The sequence below is a fragment of the Grampus griseus genome (genome assembly GCF_964374135.1).
Source record: "Grampus griseus genome assembly, chromosome: 3".
NCBI lineage: Eukaryota > Metazoa > Chordata > Mammalia > Artiodactyla > Delphinidae > Grampus > Grampus griseus.
In genome coordinates this window covers 80,319,092-80,336,701 of record NC_139019.1, presented here as the reverse complement: position 1 = coordinate 80,336,701, position 17,610 = coordinate 80,319,092, and positions in this window count along the sequence as shown.

The window sequence follows — 17,610 nt, the reverse complement described above, 5'->3', positions numbered from 1 at the left end:
TCTGGGACAACGTTAAATGCATCAACATTCGAATTATAGGGGTCCCAGAAGAAGAAGGGAAAAAGAATGGGATTGAGAAGATATTTGAAGATATTATAGTTGAAAACTACCCTAATATGAGGAAGGAAATAGTCAACCAAGTCGAGGAAGTGCAGAGTCCCATGTAGGATAAATCCAAGGAGAAACACACCAGTACACATATTAATCAAACTATCAGAAGTTAAATAGAAAGAAAAAATATAAAAGCAGCAAGGGAAAAGCAACAAATAACGTACAAGGGAATCCCCATAAGGTTAACAGCTGATTTTTCAGCAGCAACCCTGCAAGCCAGAAGGGAGTAGCAAGACATATTCAAAGTGATGAAAGGGGAAAACCTACAACCAAGATTACTCTACCCAGTAAGGATCTCATTCAGATACGACAGAGAAATTAATACCTTTACAGACAAGCAAAAGCTAAGACAATTCAGCACCACCAAACCAGCTTTACAACAAATGCTAAAGGAACTTCTCTAGGCAGGAAACAAAAGAGAAGGAAAACACCTACAATAACAAACCAAAAACAATTTAGAAAGTGGTAATAGGAATATACATATCAATAACTACCTTAAATGTAAATGGATTAAATGCTCCAACCAAAAGACATAGACTGGCTGAATGGTTACAAAAACAAGACCTATATATATGCTGTCTACAAGAGACCCACTTCAGACCTAGGGACACAAACAGACTGAAAGTGAGGGAATGGAAAAAGGTATTCCATGCAAATGGAAATAAAAAGAAAGCTGGAGTAGCAATTCTCATATCAGACAAAATAGACTTTAAAATAAAAACTATTACAACAGGCAAAGAAGGACACTACATAATGATCAACGGATAAATCCAAGAAGAAGAAATAACAATTGTAACTATTTATACACCCAATATAGGAGCACCTCAATACATAACGCAAATGCTAACAGCCATAAAAAGGGAAGTCAACAGTAACACAAACATAGTAAGGGACTTTAACATCCCACTTTCACCAATGGACAGATCATCCAAAATGAAATTAAATAAGGAAACACAAGCTTTAAATGATACATTAAATAAGATGGACTTAATTGATATTTACAGGACATTCCATCCAAAAACAACAGAATAAACTTTCTTCTCAAGTGCTCATGGAACAGTCTCCAGGAGAGATCAGATCTTGGGTCACAAATCAAGCCTTGGTAAATTTAAGAAAATTGAAATCATATCATGTATCTTTTCTGACCACAATGCTATGATAGTAGATATCAATTACAGGGAAAAATCTGGAAAATATACAAACACATGGAGTCTAAAAAATACAATACTTAATAACCAAGAGAGCACTGATGAAATCAAAGAGGAAATCAAAAAATACTTAGAAAAAATGACAATGAAAACACGACGAGCCAAAACCTATGGGATGCAGCAAGAGCAGTTCTAAGAGGGAAGTTTATAACAATAAAATCCTACCTCAAGAAACAAGAAAAATCTCAAATAAACAACCTAACCTTACACAAAAGCAATTAGAGAAAGAAGAACAAAAAAACCCCAAAGTTAGCAGAAGGAAAGAAATAATACAGATCAGATCATAAATAAATGGAAAAAAATGAAGGAAAAAATAGCAATGAACAATAAAACTAAAAGCTGGTTCTTTGAAAAGATAAACAAAATAAATAAACCGTTAGCCAGACTCATCAAGAAAAAAAGCAAGAAGACTCAAATCAATAGAATTAGAAATGGAAAAGGAGAAGTAACAACTGACACAGCAGAAATACAAAGGATCATGAGAGGTTACTACAAGGAACTGTATGCCTATAAAATGAACAAACTGGAAGAAATGGACAAAATCTTAGAAAAGCACAACCTTCTGAGACTGAAAAGGAAGATATAGAAAATATAAACAGACCAATCACAAGCAGTGAAATTGAGACTGTGATTAAAATTCTTCCAACAAACAAAAGCCCAGGACCTGATGGCTTCATAGGTGAATACTATCAAACATTGAGAGGGGCTTCCCTGGTGGTGCAGTGGTTGAGAGTCCGCCTGCTGATGCAGGGGACACAGGTTCATGCTCCAGTCTGGGAAGACCCCACATGCTGCGGAGCGGCTAGGCCTGTGAGCCATGGCCGCTGAGCCTGCGCATCTGGAGCCTGTGCTCCACAACGGGAGAGGCCACAACAGTGAGAGTCCCGTGTACCGCACAAAAGACAAAACAAAACAAACAAAAAAATAAAACATTGAGAGAAGAACTAACACCTATCCTTCTCAAACTCTTCCAATATATACAGAGGGAAGAACACTCCCAAACTCATTCTACGAGGCCACCATCACCCTGATACCCAAACCAGACACAGATGTCACAAAGAAAGAAAACTATAGGTCAATATAACTGAGGAACAAGGATGCAAAAATCTTCAACAAAATACTAGCCAACAGAATCCAACAACACATTAAAAGGATCATACACCATGATCAAGTGGGGTTTATCCCAGAAACCCAAGGATTCTTCAATATATGCAAATCAATCAATGTGTTAAACCATATTAACAAATTGAAGGATAAAAACCATATGATCACCCCAATAGATGCAGAAAAAACTTTCAACAAATTTCAATACCCATTTATGATAAAGACCCTCCAGAAAGTAGGCCTAGAGGGAACTTACCTCAACATAATAAAGGCCATATATGACAAACCCACAGCTAACATCATTATCAATGGTGAAAAACTGAAACCATTTCCTCTAAGATCAGGAAAAAGACAAGGTTGCCCACTCTCACCACTATTATTCAACATAGTTTTGGAAGTTTTAGCCACAGCAATCAGAGAAGAAAAAGAAATAAAAGGAATCCAAATTGGAAAAGAAGAAGTAAAGCTGTCACTGTTTGCAGATGTCATGATACTATACATAAAGCATTCTTAAGATGCTAAGAGAAAAGTATTAGAGCTAATCAATGAATTTGGTAAAGTAGCAGGATACAAAATTAATGCACAGAAATCTGTTTCATTCCTATACACTAATGATGAAAAATCTGGAAGGGAAATTAAGGAAACACTCCCATTTACCATTGTAACAAAAAGAATAAAATACCTAGGAATAAACCTACCTAAGGAGACAAAAGACCTGTATGCAGAAAACTGTAAGACACTGATGAAAGAAATCAAAGATGATACAAACAGATGGAGAGATATACCACGTTCTTAGATTGGAAGAATCAACATTGTGAAAATGACTATACTACCCAAAGCAATCTACAGATTCAGTGCAATCCTTATAAAACTACCAATGGTATTTTTCCAGAACTAGAACAAAAAATTTCACAATTTGTATGGAAACACAAAAGACCCTGAATAGCCAAAGCAATCTTGAGAAAGAAAAATGGAGCTGGAGGAATCAGGCTCCCAGACTTCAGACCATACTACAAAGCTACAGTAATCAAGAGAGTATGGTACTGGCACAAAAATAGAAATATAGATCAATGGAACAGCATAGAAAGCCCAGAGATAAACCCACACACATATGATCACCTTATTTTTGATAAAGGAGGCAAGAATATACAATGGAGAAAAGACAGCCTCTTCAATATGTGGTGTTGGGAAAACTGGACAGCTACATGTAAAAGAATGAAATTAGAACACTCCCTAACACCAAACACATAAATAAACTCAAAATGGATTAAAGACCTAAATATAAGGCCAGAAACTATCAAACTCTTAGAGGAAAACAAGGCAGAATACTCCAAGACATAAATTACAGCAAGATCCTTTTTGACCCACCTCCTAGAGAAATGGAAATAAAAACAAAAATAAACAAATGAGACCTAATGATACTTAAAAGCTTTTTCACAGCAAAGGAAACCATAAACAAGATGAAAAGACAACCCTCAGAATGGGATAAAATCTTTGCAAATGAAGCAACTGACAAAGGATTAATCTCCAAAATTTACAAGCAGCTCATGCAGCTCAATATCAAAAAACACAACCCAATCCAAAAATGGGCAGAAGACCTAAATAGACATTTTTTTCCGAAGAAGTTATACAGATTGCCAGCAAACACATGAATGGTTGCTGAACATCACTAATCATTAGAGAAATGCATATCAAAAGTGCAATGAGGTATCACCTCACACCAGTCAAAATGGCCATTATCAAAAACTCTACCAACAATAAATGCTGTAGAGGGTGTGGAGAAAAGGGAACCCTCTTGCCCTGTTGGTTGGAATGTAAATTGATACATCCACAGTGGAAAACAGTATGGAGGTTCCTTAATAAACTAAAAATAGGACTACCATATGACCCAGCAATCCCACTACTGGGCATATACCCTGAGAATACCGTAATTCAAAAGGAGTCATGTACCACAGTGTTTTTTGCAGCACTATTTACAACAGCCAGGACAGGGAAGGTACCTATGTGTCCATTGACAGATGAATGGATAAAGAAGATGTGGCACATATACACAATGGACTATTACTCAGCCATAAAAAGAAACGAAATTGAGTTATGTGTAGTGAGGTGGATGGACCTAGAGTCTGTCATACAGAGTGAAGTAAGTCAGAAAGAGAAAAACAAATACCATATGGTAACACATATATATGGAATCTAAAAAAAAACAAAAGTTTCTGATGAACCTAGGGCAGGACAGGAATAAAGACGCAGACATAAAGAATGGAGTTGAGGACATGGGGATTGGGAAGGGTAAGCTGGGATGAAGCGAGGGAGTAGCGTGGACATATGTACACTACCAAATGTAAAATAGATAGCTAGTTGGAAGCAGCTGAATAACACAGGGAGATCAGCTTGGTGCTTTGTGACCACCTAGAGGCATGGGTTAGGGAGGATGGGAGGAGACGCAAAAGGGAAGGGATATGGGGATATATGTATACATATAGTTGATTTACTTTGTTATACAACAGAAACTAACAGAATATTGTAAAGTAATTACACTGCAATAAAGATGTTTAAAAAAAATATTCCCTTCCTCTTCAAACACTTTAACTTCTAATAATAAGGCAGCTAAATAGACATAAATAACATTTTAACTTTTTGGCCTATGAATCAGAGAACTCTGTGAATGGATTTTTAACTGTTTTAAAGGGCTCTCGATCACATATGACTCCCATACTGCATTGGCTGAATATGTGGGAAACACACATTTTAGATGGCTTGAAGTCGTAGAAGGAAATATTCTATCATCCTGAGCCTGAGGGGTTAATCATTAAAGAATATGAGAGGTGATTAATATTGGATGGAAGCAGAAAATGGTGGTAATGAAACTATTGTTCCACATGGTGAAAAATTTTATATATTCTTCAGATTCACATGTATTTATAGGGAAGTATCTTTATTAGAGCCCAAGTATTTATTAGCAAGACTTTATAGCATGAGTTACATTTGTTTCAGAGATGGGTTGTAAATGCAGATTTCTCATTAGTTAAGGAAAGTAATGAATACAACTCCATCAGATAACCTATTCTTTTTATTTATTTATTTTTTATAAATTTATTTATTTTTGGCTGTGTTGGGTCTTTGTTTCTGTGCGAGGGTTTTCTCTAGTTGTGGCAAGCGGGGGCCACTCTTCATCACGGTGCGCTGGTCTCTCACTGTCACAGCCTCTCCCGTTGCATAGTACAGGCTCCAGACGCGCAGGCTCAGTAGTTGTGGCTCACGGGCCCAGTCTCTCTGCGGTATGCGGGATCCTCCCAGACCAGGGCTCGAACCCATATCCCCTGCATTAGCAGGCAGATTCTCAACCACTGCGCCACCAGGGAAGCCCAGATAACCTATTGTTAATCTTCTATCTTCATCATTCTTAAATAGTCAGTTGTTTTTATTTTTAATAGGTGTCTTTCTTGAATCAAAGGACTGTGCTCACCATTGCTTTGTAATGATAATGAGAAGAATTCTGTGTCTACCTATGGGGAATTAGACTTGCTGGTGATATTTGACTAACTGGTGAGCTTAAGAGACAGGCAAATATTAGCTTTCATATGTTGATTTTCATTTACTTTTGGCAGAAGGAATTACATGTGTAAATTAGTGGAGTCGTTATAAGTTAGGAATGGAAATAAATGATAGGATGGTTTGAGTCCCAAATGATGCCATAAAACGGAGTTTGAATCATATGGAAAGAGAGGCTACAACACTTTTTTCCCTAAAGAATTTTATGTGTCACAGCTTCTGAGAGTGGGTGACAGAAAACTACCCAGAATGGGGAAGATGGGCAAAAAGGCTGACTCTCAACCAAAATGATAATCAGAGAAGATAGATGCATATCATTCCTTTGATCTCCAGGTTGGGGAGCACCAAGTGATGTCACTGAATCCAAATCAGAATCAGCCCAACGAATGGAGCCAGGACCTTCAGGCAGTCTCTCAGAAGAAGGTACCTTGTCCAAGACCTGGCTTGGAGAAGAAGAACATAGCAGGTACCTTTATATGTTGGTGTCTTTTGGTTTTAAATTTGTATTTTGTGGTAATTCTAGATTTACAGAAAAGTTGCAAAGATAACAGAGAATCTCCACATGCCCTCATCCAGATTTCGCCAATGTTAAAATTTTACATAATAATGGTCTATTTGTCAAAACAAAGAACCACATATGTGTATTACTATCAACTAAACTCCAGACTTGATTCAGATTTCCTCAGATTTTTTCTGGTAGTGCTCTTTGTCTGCTACATGCTGGATTCCACATTGCGTTTAATCATCATGTCTCCTTTGTCTCTTCCAATATGTGACTGTGTCTAAGTTTTGCTTTGTTTTATTATGACCTTGATAATTTTGAAAAATACTTAAGAATTTAAGGATTATTTTCTCTATTACACATACTACAAAAAAAGACAACTGTGAATATGATCTGTCTCCCCATTTTATCAGGTAAAACTGTGGCTAAGAGAAAATAGTTAGAGAAGTCTGGCAATACTAAAAACGGAGCTGGTGCCTTGCTGGGTGCTGTGGATGTCACTAGGACAAGGAAATCTTTTAAAATGAAAGATAAACTATGGGCAGTATATGTGGGTCCAATTATCTGAAGGAAAGCTCAGAAGTTGCAAAAATAAAAAAAGACAAAGTGAACAATGAGGCAAACAGAATATATATATGTATATATATATATGTATTTCAGATTGTAAATGATTTAATACTAGAATTTTTTCAGTCCAATTATGTCTCTCTAAATTTAGTATTGCCCTTTCTGTACTTTCTTGGATTCCACATCATACTGAGAGTTTGGCAAATTCTATATCTCTTCTATTTACTAGATATACTTAAAAATAGTAGTAATAAAATAGAGCAGATTGTGCAGAATAGACTTGTTTAGAGAAGAAAATTGAAGATTATATAGCAGTCAAGAAAAGGTAAGTGTTTTACTTTATTTCTGTATGCAAAAAAACATTCTCTCTAGAAATGAATCCTCTATGCACCATTTGTTGACACTGATCTTCTGAAATAGTTCAAACTCTTATGCTTATAAGGTTTTAATGTAGAATTTTATATTATCTATCTGTCAAGTTATGATAGACAATGAAAAATGTGTTTTGGATTCATCTGTTTCCTGCATATTGTTTTCATTTTTTAAGTCACTTGCCTCAATTTAAATGCTGTTACCAATTCTTTTACCTATCTGTTTAGAATTATTGATGTAGATGTATGGTACTGTCAAAGGCAAAACTCACCAGACAATTAAGAAGATGATTTTATTTAGGCTATTGCAATAGGGAGAACAGACCATATCTGAAGATCAGCATCTCAGCAGAGATTTTGCCTTGACCATTTTTACAGGGAGGGGTAAACAAGTTATCAACAGGGTATTTTACACTTAGGGTTATTTATTCATTTTTAAAATTTTTATTGAAATATAGTTGATTTACAGTATTGTGTTAGTTTCAGGTGTACAGCAAAGTGATCCATATATATATGTATATATACATACATATATGTATTCTTTTTTAGATTCTTTTCCATTATAGGTTATTACAAGAGATTGAGTATAGTTCTCTGTATAAGGAGGGGAAGTCTCAGTCAGTTATCTGAACAGGAAATGTTTATCTCTGTGTCTAGCTACTTTCAGGAGGATAAACAGTTCTAATTTTAGTTAATTACATGTGTTTTCATAAGTATAACAGGAAAAAATATTAGGTGATGTATACTCATTCAGATCATCCCACTTTTCTCCTTTCTACATTGTTCTGTTCTGTTGTCATTTGATATAGAGATGTTAACATGACATAATCAGGTAAAAGCAAATTTGTTTTACATCAGAAGAAGACTTTATCAAAGAAAAGAGGATATCTGCACAGTGAAAGGGCAGAATTAATTAAAGACAGAATGAAGTTTGGGGTGGACAGCATGTTATAGGAAGTAGCCCTTGGGATGGTAGGAACTTTGAGGGAAAAGCTGTTCAAAGATGGATTGTAGAACATTGGTGCTGTGCATCAGGATGAAATTCCACTGTTTCCAGACTTCCGTTTCAAGTAAGCTGCATAAAGATCACACCGCTTTCAACCCTTTTAGACTTGAATTTATGTTCCTTTGAATATGATGCACTGTTAAAATTGGTCTTACAGAGAAAACAAGAAGACTAGAATAAGTTATAAAAATAAAGCCATTTTGAGGAATTATACCTCCCACCACCACAAGGGTGTAAGCCAGTTTCTTGAGTTAAGAGTCTCTCCTGCAGCAGTACACACGCCCTGGTGGAATTCATGCTTGTGTAGAATGTAAAGGTGGCTATAATTACTTCAGCTTGGGGCCTTCCAAAAATGATGACAATTCATTTATTTCTTCATCTCCATCACTTTATCCAAAAATCTAAGCTGAGACTGAAGAAATTAAAATTGAAAAGTGGAAGACGTTGAAGAAAGATTTTCCACTTCCTAATAGAGGCAAGCTCTAATTTGGTGGATGTGATTGGAGAGACTGTATTAACATCACTGTTGCAGGAATCTTAAAGGTCACTAAGGATGACCAGGACTCAAAAAAAAAGTTATGTAAAATGCAGTGTTGAATTTGACACAACGGAGTTCTGAACTCACTTTTACATATCAAATAATCTTTTAATTTTGATAAAAAATATTTGGGGTAGTGATGGGTAAACTAAGCACCTCTGCTGCAGCACATCTGAGAGGTTTACCAAAAGTTATGGGAAGATGGTGAATAGAAAGGGATAAATGACTATAATTCAGCATTCTTTACCACTGAAGAACCTAAGGGTAAATCTGATTCCTATAAATGGAAAAAATAGATAGTTAAAAAACACAAAGAAATGAAGCCAAAATTCTCATTGAAAGTGAAAAAAAAGTTAATATTTTTAAACTACAATGGTATCTACTCTGACAGTATTAAAATGGAAATGACAGCCAACATGAAAAAGGTTTTCTCTCTTCAGAGTACATTAGAAAGCAATTATCAATATAGTCCTTTAAATAAAAACAAGAAACCTAAATTGGGTTATACTAGATTCACTAGAAAATAACAAAATCTAGAGAAGAAAGAGGCAAGAAATTCAATAAAACAGAAGAAAAAATTCAGATATAGACTCAGAGTAGGATTTTGTTCACAGTAAATATTAGTGATTTAAGAAAAAAAAAAAGATTCAATCATTTTCCTCAAGAGTCACAAAGGGGGCAGGGGAATAAAAACTTTTTTTCCCCAAAATAATGACAGCAAGCAAAAAAAAAAAAAAAAAAAAAAAAAGAAATAAAAAGAAAAAATAGAAAAAAAAACCACACTATTTTACAATTAACTTTATTAATGTATAAAAGGCTCATTGAAGATTTAAAAATAGACAAATTATGAAAGGATATAAATCAGCAATTTAGAGCAATTAGAGCAATTAGAGATACTAATAAATACACAGACATAAAACCTCATTTGTAATTAAAAAAATAAAAATACAAACAAGATAGCATTTTTTCCACTGTTGACACCTGGTAATTGAGAGAGAAATGAGAGAGAGAAAACAAAGACTCAGGGAATAAATTCATGGCAACTGCTAACGTCTTTGGAACAAAATTGATGATATCTGTATGAATTAAAATTGCACTTACTTAATGAACAATAGATTCCACGTGTAGGGTTATACTTTAAACATACGCTTACATACACCAAAATATGGTTTGCAAGATTGCATATAATATCAAAATAAGTATAACAATGTGACATTTAATTAGCAGAACTTATACATATATAGAATACAGTGCATGTACATAGAATACAGATATATACAATGAACAAGGTAGATCTTTTGTGCTGATATGGAAATACATCCAAAATATGAAAAAAAGCAATAGATGGAATGTTTATAGTACTATATATTGATAGGATAAATTGTATTAAAAAACTATGTGTTCATATCAAAAGATAAGACTGACATGCATTTATTTATCTAGCTATATGTTTACTTTTATGAAATGCAAAAAAATGTTAGCGGGAGGTACATTTGACAGGAAAGATAGAGAAATGTGGAAGGGAGTATGGAATTTTCCTTTTCATTTTATACATTTGAATTTTATACATATATTTTTATTTATATTTTCAAAATTATCACTGCTGACTATCTGGAGAGTGGGGCCATTTTTTTCTCTTTATAATCTTATATCTAAAAAACTTTAGTAGTATAAATATTTATAAAACTTCCTGTGAATTTTTTTGGTGAAAATTAATAATGTTGCCAGTTTATTAACAACCTTATGATTTGTCTTTTAATCTCTTTTCAAACATATACCATTATTTCCTTGTATCATACAAACTAGGATCATTTTGTGTGTGCTTGTGTTCTAATTATATTGTCTTACCTTTAGCAAAATCCAATGTTACCTGCTTTATGCCAGCCTACTTGTGTAGAATTTAAAAGACAAAATAAATATTCACCATTCTAATGCTCTTCAAATCCAGTGATATTTTAAAAATATATTTTTGTGATGAAGCAGAATATTTAGGATATATTACAAAGACTGTTTTACTATACTTAGCAGAATAGGTTTGTAATACCAATTAAAACATATTCCATACATCTCAAATTGTTGTGTGATTGCCTCCATTTAAAGATAACTAAATAGAAATTGTAGAGAAAATGGAATTTCATAATATTTATGAGGTCTCAAAACCAGTTTTTCAAAAAGATTAATAAATAGCTAAGAAAACATTAAACATTTGCAAAAATATGACATGCTCAGGTTTTTCAGTGGAGTGTAAATATCAGCAATTACTTCCTGAGTTATTAATTTAAGTAATATGTACTAAGGTATTATTACAACCTGATGGACACAAAAGGAGTTCTTTTAATAATAGTCTGTAAATTAAAAATGTTTTAAATATTGAAATGGATATTAGAATCTTAATAGAATGAGGTCTAAACAATGAACCAAATATAAAGAGAAGAGAGTTTGAATGGAAATCTGTTTATGATTAAAGTTATAACTCAGTGATTAAATCATTGAAAGTACATAGACTAAAAGGTGCAAAAGCAGGGGGTAAAATATACATTTAATCAGTATTAATGAAAAAGAAATAATAGAATCTATCAAAAGAGCAGGATCATAGATTCTGTAAAATATCTTAAAATAGCTTTGCAGCAATATAAAATGGGAAATTGAATTTATTTTCTAACAATAATATCAGTGTGGCATAAAAGTAGAAGTGGGCAATCCAAGTTTAATAACATGAATAGCATTATTATTGAGACAGTAATACTAAATCATGCTAGTTTCTGCTTTTATTATCACTGTTCAGGCACAGATATTTTTAATGTGTTGTGAATTCAGGGAACTTTTATTCTTGTCTAGGTTTTAAAGAAAATAGTTAGAATTAAAAAAAGGTTTGTTTCCCGAGTTGAATCATGCTTAATTTGATACTTCTGTTTTTGCATTACACTTACTAACAGCTGAATCCAACCAGATGATACCTGTTTATAAATTCATTCACTAATATGTGCCTTTCCCTGCAGTCACTGCAATAAAAACAATGTAATCCATTGCACAGCTAAATTGGTGTATGAAAAACAGAACTGCTACTTTTATATACCTTTTCTTTCCCTTTACCTCAGAAGCCAGATCAAAGCCTTTTATGTTATGTGATGCTGCTGCACCTCAGGGCAGAGCAATAAACTTAAACTTTCATCCCTGCTAAGTTAGTAATATAAATGTCAATTTACTTTAGCTGAAGCCGACTTTTGAAATCAATAGGAAGGATTACTGTCAGTAGAAAGCATATCTTGCTAGTTCTTGGAAGTAAGTGGTCAGTAGTAGAAAGAATTAAGTGAATTGAATGCATTGTTCTCAAAATGTTGTCTGTCAGTGAAATTTTATAATTTCCTATGGACTGCTTTCTAGTTGGTGTTGCTGATATTAAATTATAAAACTCAGAGTCTGTTCACAGCTCCTATTGTGTTTGATTATCTATCCTGAACACAGAACCTCAATTTTCCTGGCTTGAATCTTTCCACTTACTCACAGCCATCTTTGGAGGAGAAAAAATAAAATAAAAACCAGTAAGCATACAAGATTTAGGAGCCATGCCCTCAAAGGATTTCCATGCATGCATGTGACTATCAATCTCTGAAATTTGTAGTAGAGGTTGAACAAATATTTCCATGAAGACATAATTTAAAATCTGTTCAATAATGTGCATTTCAGGAAAGAGAATAGCAAAGATTGACTTATAAAGGTATTTAAAAGTTATTAATGACATTTAAATAATGGATTTTTAATATATGACATATTTTTATGAAATTATATTTCAAGTTAAATTTCAGAACTGGAGTACTACAAAAGTAGTAATTAGGGTTACCTACAACCTTATCCTACTCTATTTAATTGAACAGGTGAAATGGTTTTCGTTGTAGTCTTTCTTAGTAGTGTTTTGTTTTTTGTTTTGTTTGTTTGTTGTCTACTTCCGTCTGTCATTGAGGCAGCTGACATACAGAAGCCCTAGTAGACTAAGCTATCAACAGAGAATCTGTTAGGTAAAATAGAGAAATATTCAATGTCACAAAGGATTAGGTAAATAATTCAAGACCTTTGAATACTCGAGAGGATTACTGTTAATTATTGTTCAATATAGAAAGGTAAGGACATAGGAAGCAAAAGTCTTATCTTCTCCTAAAATTCCCTACCACTTTTTTTGTTGTTGTTAGCTTTTTCATTATATGAAGTGAAGAAAATATCTGACCTGGATAAACAATTTATTGAACAATTATTCAGCAACCAACACTAAATGGATACAGAAAACACACATTCCATTTGCAGTCCTCCAGGAACTACAATCCACTATCAGTCTGGATTCAGGAATGAAAACAGAAGCTACTCTGCACTGAATACTTTTTTTAAAGATTTTTTTGATGTGGACCATTTTTAAAGTCTTTATTGAATTTATTACAATATTGTTTCTGTTTTATGTTTCGGTTTTTTGGCCATGAGGCATGTGGGATCTTAGCTCCCTGACCAGGGATTGAACCTGCACCCCCTGCATTGGAAGGCAAAGTCTTAACCACTGGACCACCAGGGAAGTCCTTGAATGGAATATTGAATTAGATCTTCACATGACTTTGAAATTGCTTGGGGGGCGAAATTCAGGGAAAGTTTATACCAGTTGTTTGGGGAGCAGCCACTGAAGGTCATAGACACTGACACTGAAGTTTTTTTTTCTCCTGAAGAACTGAACCAGATATCCTCAAGTGTCTGCCTGTAAACTGCTACATTCTTTGAGGACTTTTGAGGAGCACCCAACAAATTGTCCAGTCTGTTACAGTGAAGAGGGTAGTCCTGAAGAGTTTGCCAGGGTGCTACTGTGAACTTCATTTCTACACAGGAAATAATGGCTTCCCCTTCACTCCAGCCTTTGAAAAGTCCTGAATTCCTGTCATAGGAAAATCTTATCCAATGACCATACAGTGAAGGTGATTCTGGAAAATGTAGTTCCCACTTCACAGTTGGAAGTGATGCCTAATTGACCTCAGACAGTCCTGTATAGTGCATATATAATGTTTGTGGACTTAGCATCTATGCATACTCCTTTTATACATATTAAAGTTCTGACCAAAGGTAATAGCATCATGCTTTGCTTATCTTGTCAGAAATATCCTTGTAAGGTCAAGGGAATGAATTGTCTTCTCCCCAAAAGGGGAGATACAAAATCCCATATGCCATTCTATTCATCTTGATAGTGTTCATATCTTTTCTAGCTCAGTCACTTTCCCTCTTAGGTATCTTGAAACTTAAAGATATAAAATATAAATTCAATATCTAGTGACCCCATTTACATTAACTAATAAGAACCAAGAGAGAAAGATGAAAAACTGATTTTTAATATCTACATATATATATATTTTTATATATATATATATATATAAGCAAAAAAGAAAATATGAATACTCACTAGAATCCTTGCTTTTTGTATAAGGTCACATTGTCATAGTTGGTATTTGTAACTTCCCTTATCACTACCCCTTCCACATTCCCTTCATACTCAGCCAGCATGACAGCTAATCATAGTTTTTTGTCTGGTGAGTTCTCAGATTTATTGCCAGAAGAACCTGTGTCCTAAGTAATGACCATGTGTGAAGTAGTTCTATTTTTCTATTACTTTTTACCAGAAAACACAGATGTAGTAAGAGAATCTCCTGAATTCCAGGCCTACTTCTCTATGCTACCATTGAGTAGTAGAAAGCTGATCAAGACAAATCAGCCCCACTAATGCAACAAACCTCTTCTTTCTACCTAGTGCTTCAGTAGCAGAAGGAGCACAAAATGCTCAGCTTCTGGTTTAACGGAATCAATCTTGAGTCCCTTGGTGAAAACATAATTCCCTTAGGAAACATGACCTCCAGATCATCAGAGCCAAATACTGTGAAAATACAAAATGAAAGTTTTTCTAATAGGAAATTAAGAACCATATTATGAACAACTACTCTCATGTCCACACCTTGGTCCTTGGACCTATGTATCTGGCTATAAGAGAAGGAGTGCTATTAAGCTGATCACTAGTGCAGAGCATATAACACATCCTACAGGACGTTGCCCACACACTGTTTACTCTGCAGATACTGTTTTCCAAATATTTCGCAGCTCTTTAACAGCTTTAAGGTTGTTGCATGTATAACAAGGCTTTATGGTAAATGACGGCACATGATCATGAATAGAGCATTATGTAAGGCAGGAAAATCAGGTCTATCTTCAGAGTATCTATTCTTAGGAAACACAGATGCTGCCATTTCCAATATGAAGATATGCAAGATAATCAACCTGTTACCAGGTAACATGTTTGTCCCAGGGGTGTGTTGTCATATTGGGAGCTCACTGCTTATCATTGCCACTAGCAAGTAGCGCTAGTCAAAGCAAAACTTGGATAGAGGAAGTACTATGTATTAAAGTCTACAACTAACCTCTATTCCTATCACCATGGTCAATTAATTCAAGAGGCCATTGAGAAAGATATTGGGTTTCTGGGCAGAGAGCTGTAAGACATACACAGAACTGCTCATCTTTCCTACGAGGATATTAAGAGCTTTCTCTGTTGTCGTTATACTTTTTGCCCCTCCTAAATGTCCTTTGACCTATCTCCTCCCTTCACATCTTGTCATCAATTTATGGATCATGTTTTTTCCTGCTTCATGCCATCCAGCCAACATGTGAGTCATGGATCATGAATCACTGTAGATGACTCTGGTCATCTATACAACCAGAAGAAGTGAGCAATCGCACATTTTACTTGAACTTCCCTTTACTGAGAATTTCCTTTACCACTATCATTTAAGAACCCCCTGATTGGGACTGCAAGGTTGATATTTTCTACCAGCAGGTGGTGCAAAGTTCAACTTTTTCTGCAGTCAGCTAATTATAGGAAATTCCTCATGAGGTCATGTATATGGGTTGAAAAGGGAGCTGTATATCAGGAGGAGATGCCATAAGAATTTGGCCTACTTAGTAGGGCTTGGAACATAATGGAACTTACTTGTTCCTTATAGAGTTCCTTGAGCTTGATCTCATATATCAAATTTGTTTGATATGGAAAGCTGCTGTGAATGCCAAAATTTATGACTTGGTAGGTCAGAAAATACCCATTTCAGAATGGGAATCTTAGGTCACAAATAACTTGATGGCTCACAGTCAAGCATTCAATCATCTTCTAGGACATAGTATTAAGTCAAAAGTGTTTCTCAAAAGGAGAGGCATTGTATGTAGAAAATGCACAGGGCTTAGCTATAAAGTCTTAAGGAGTAATGCCATGGTTACCAATATACCTTACATTGTATCTATCTGTTACAGACACATCCCGACAACATCCATGTTGATCTAACCATTACGTCTTGTACCTATTCTTCATCTGTTTTCAATGTAATAATACTGTGTAACTGTGCCTTTGTGTCACCAACAAATATTTTTTTATGTTTATGGGTGTGCAGGCCAACTATGGTTCGAGTACATCTGAGCTCAGTTTGTTGGCTTTGCTTGAATCTGTAAGAAGAGTGGGCTTGTCTCCAGGTAGCTAATAGGGTTCACTTCTATTCTTCAAGGCTTCAGGATAGATTTTGTTGGAAGGTTCTTCTCCAGACTTGGGCTGAGCTCCAGGGTGCTGACTGGCTTTAGGTTACAGTAGAATAATGCTTCCCCAAAGATGTCCACATTTTCATCACCAGACCTGGAACTGTGTTACGTTACATGGCAAAAGGAACTTTGCAGATACATTACAGTTATGAACATTAAGATGGGGATATTATCTTGGATTAAATGGGTGGGTGCTGTATAATGTCATAAATCATTAATAACAGAGAAACCAATGAAAGAAGTGATTAGGGTGTGGCCTTAATCAGGTGCTCAGAGGGGAACTTGGCCAGCCTTTAGCCAGGGCTTCAAAATTGTCAAGACAGCACTGAAAAAAACCCCCCAAAACAACGAACCTCTAAAAGGTATATTACATCATGAAGCAAATATTAAGTGAATTTTTCTAAGAATGAGTCTAGAAAAATAAATTTCACAAGACTGTATGGTAAATGACAAATGGTGGATGAGAGCAACTGATAATAAGTATTTTAATACTGAACAGAAGAGACTATGAATTAGTTGGTAGAAAAGCTTTTCCAAAGCAAGAAAAGGTTAAATTATGAAATAGCTATAATTGAGTTAACTTGAGAGGAGGTGAAGTCCAAGCAAAGATAACATATATATATGTGGTGTGTGTGTGTGTGTAAGATATATATAATATATATATATATGTATTATATATTATATAACAATAATATATTATGTGATATTATATAGTATATATCATATTATATATGATATATAATATATATCATATAATATAACTATATGCGTATCATATATGTAACGTATTGTATATTATCTATTTATGAATTTTATATATCATATATTTTATATACTATATAATATATACTATATAACATTTGTATTATATATGATACATGAAATATATATTATATTAAATAAATTATAACTAATATATATGATACTACATATTATATATATCATATAATACATATGTATCTTTATATTATACATTATATATTATGAATTATATATAGTTTATAATGTGTATATAATGTAATATATATTTTACATTACACATGATATATGATACT